A 3891-nucleotide genomic window follows, 5' to 3' on the forward strand; every position below is an offset into this window, starting at 1 on the left:
GAGATTGGTCTGGAGACCACATGGACAATGCCATGAAGATGCCTGCGTGAGAGGTCACATCGGTTCTACTACTAGGATTATGGTGTGGGGTGGCAAATGTATGGTAGTCAGCCACAGCTAGTCTTCATTCCAGATACAATAACAGCTTGACGTTTAATTTAGTCCTTTAGTCCTGGAGCTAAAGGTACAACCATTTCTCCGGATTGCCTCATTCACCATTTTACAACGCAGTGTTACTTGTAGTCAATTTTTTCATAATTTGCATATTGTTAACATGTCTATTGATCCTGTGGCTTTCATGATTACATGATTTTTCCTTCTTGGTGTTGCAATTTCAATGTTGAAGAGTATGCTTGCACCCTGAAGCCAAACTGCAAAAGTCTAGTTTTACATGACTATATTGAAAGGGGTGCTAATTCTACCTGACTCAGGTAATACACGGCCCCATGATTGTTATACATTTGATACATATAACTCTGCTCGGCTTACAAATATTTTCCTTATGACAACTAAACCCCCTCTCCTATAACAGGTATCCGTTGCAATCAAAATAGCCTCTAGATCGTTCAGTGAACCTTGTCTACAGGTAAAATGGATTATGCCTTCCCCTACTTTATATTGAATGTGTACACCTTAGCATATTGATATACATCTTACCGGTTTTCATCCATGTCTCGGTCAGTGTTGGCAAACGTCTCTATATTTACACACATCCAGTTACATGAACCCTGATATTCTCTCTTGCACCTCTTTCCCTTTTCCCTTTAAGGGATTGCTACATTTACAGTTGTGGCCAAAAGTATTGACACCCCTGCAATTCTGTCAGATAATACTCAGTTTCTTCCTGAAAATGATTGCAAACACAAATTCTTTGGTATTATCTTCATTTAATTTGTCTTAAATGAAAAAACACAAAAAGAATTGTCCTAAAGCCAAATTGGATATAATTCCACACCAAACATAAAAAAGAGGGTGGACAAAAGTATTGGCACTGTTCGAAAAATCATGTGATGCTTCTCTAATTTGTGTAATTAACAGCACCTGTAACTTACCTGTGGCACCTAACAGGTGTTGGAAATAACTAAATCACACTTGCAGCCAGTTGACATGGATTAAAGTTGACTCAGCCTCTGTCCTGTGTCCTTGTATGTACCACATTGAGCATGGAGAAAAGAAAGAAGACCAAAGAACTGTCTGAGGACTTGAGAAACCAAATTGTGAGGAAGCATGAGCAATCTCAAGGCTACAAGTCCATCTCCAAAGACCTGAATGTTCCTGTGTCTACCGTGCGCAGTGTCATCAAGAAGTTTAAAGCCAATGGCACTGTGGCTAACCTCCCTAGATGTGGACGGAAAAGAAAAATTGACAAGAGATTTCAGCGCAAGATTGTGCGGATTTTGGATAAAGAACCTCGACTAACATCCAAACAAGTTCAAGCTGCCCTGCAGTCCGAAGGTACAACAGCGTCAACCCGTACTATCCGTCGGCATCTGAATGAAAAGGGACTGTGTGGTAGGAGACCCAGGAAGACCCCACTTCTTACCCCGAGACATAAAAAAGCCAGGCTGGAGTTTGCCAAAGCTTACCTGAAAAAGCCTAAAACGTTTTGGAAGAATGTTCTCTGGTCAGATGAGACAAAAGTAGAGCTTTTTGGGCAAAGGCATCAACATAGAGTTTACAGGAGAAAAAAAGAGGCATTCAAAGAAAAGAACACGGTCCCTACAGTCAAACATGGTGGAGGTTCCCTGATGTTTTGGGGTTGCTTTGCTGCCTCTGGCACTGGACTGCTTGACCGTGTGCATGGCATTATGAAGTCTGAAGACTACCAACAAATTTTGCAGCATAATGTAGGGCCCAGTGTGAGAAAGCTGGGTCTCCCTCTGAGGTCATGGGTCTTCCAGCAGGACAATGACCCAAAAAACACTTCAAAAAGCACTAGAAAATGGTTTGAGAGAAAGCACTGGAGACTTCTAAGGTGGCCAGCAATGAGTCCAGACCTGAATCCCATAGAACACCTGTGGAGAGATCTAAAAATGGCAGTTTGGAGAAGGCACCCTTCAAATATCAGGGACCTGGAGCAGTTTGCCAAAGAAGAATGGTCTAAAATTCCAGCAGAACATTGTAAAAAAACTCATTGATGGTTACCGGAAGCGGTTGGTCGCAGTTATTTTGGCTAAAGGTTGTGCAACCAAGTATTAGGCTGAGGGTGCCAATACTTTTGTCTGGCCCATTTTTGGAGTTTTGTGTGAAATGATTAATGTTTTGCTTTTTGCTTCATTCTCTTTTGTGTTTTTTCATGTAAGACAAATTAAATGAAGATAATAATATCAAAGAATTTGTGTTTGCAATCATTTTCAGGAAGAAACTGAGTATTATCTGACAAAATTGCAAGGGTGTCAATACGTACTTTTGGCCACAATTGTATCTTGATAAACAAAAATGACAGACCACAAGGATGAAACAGTATAACATCATATATTACGTGTGGGTGCAGATGAAAAGGAAACCAACACGATCAGCCCATGGAAAATCAGTGTAGGACACACTGTAATCAATAAGAAACAGCAGAAGGAAATCAATGCATAGATGTCCAAAGTATGATATAAAATTTCAAGTCTTTATTAAATAGCACAGGTAGAAATAGCACAAACAATGGCAAACAAAGGGTGACACAAACAGAAGCGGAACTAAAGGGCCTGTCACACTAAGAGATATCGCTAGCAATATCGCTATAACTAGTGACGTTATAGCGATATTGCTAGCGATATCTCTGTGTGTGATACTTACCTACGACCGGCTCCCCCGCTGGTTATCGCTGATCGCGCGAGAACGTTCAGGACTGTTTCTCGTCGTCAGCTTCCTGCGGCGCTTCCTGCTGTGAAGACGAGCGGCGCGTGGAGCCGGGCGGGAGGACGCAGGATCGCCTGGTGTGACAGGTAAGTAGCGACCCCCGTCCCCAGCGATGTCGCTAGTGCGATCTGCCTATGTGGCAGCTCACTAGCGACCACTTAGCGATGTACCAGCGATCCTGACAGCGTCATATCGCTGGTCGGGATCGCTGGTACATCGCTAAGTGTGACAGTACCTTAAGGGATATACAGTGTCAAGGAACTCACTCTATCCCTTATCATAAGTAACCACCTGGTAGTGAAGATAAATTAGTGTCCAAGTTTAAACAAGAAATATATCAGGCAGACCAGTGAAATGCAGTAAGAGGTAAAATCCCAAGCAGGACGGCCCGGCCAGATAATAAGAGGTGAAATTGCAGAGACACAAGAGCATAGTAAAACATACCAGGGAGGGAAAAGGGAGAGACACTGAATCCCAAGCTCAGCTGACCCCGACGTACGTTTCGGAAATTATCTTCCTTCCTCAGGGGGCATGTCAATAGGATGTTAATTGCGGTTTAAATAGGGGATGTAAAAGCAAGCACCAATCATGAGGGGTGAAGCTAACCAATCCCCCCACGTCCCCCATCGCTGCCTAGGCTGGCGCTGACCCAGAACAGGGCCCTGTGACGTCAGACGCCAGACCACAGGCAGATGGGGGCGGGGCAGGAAGCGCGTCCACCCACACATGTACAGGATAAGGAAAGACAGCCGCGGCCATCTTGGATATGGGCAGAGGACAGGAAACCTGCCAGAACTGTAAATAGGAATAGTTAGCGTCCCTGAAAGATCCTCACAGAATTGAAACAGGCTGAATAGCGCTGCAACTATTGGAGTTCCCTAACGTAACAGTAGAATAATGCATCACCAATGATATGCAAATTAATTAATATATAGGGGAGCGCCAATAGGACATTAACAAGAGATGGCAATGCAAACTAAGTGTATAAATCACACATGGGCAGCAAGAATATTCGGTAAAATGAGAGGCAGAGCGCAACAT

This window comes from Dendrobates tinctorius, unplaced genomic scaffold (assembly GCF_039654945.1).
Source record: "Dendrobates tinctorius isolate UK_male_01 unplaced genomic scaffold, ASM3965494v1 ptg000046l, whole genome shotgun sequence".
NCBI lineage: Eukaryota > Metazoa > Chordata > Amphibia > Anura > Dendrobatidae > Dendrobates > Dendrobates tinctorius.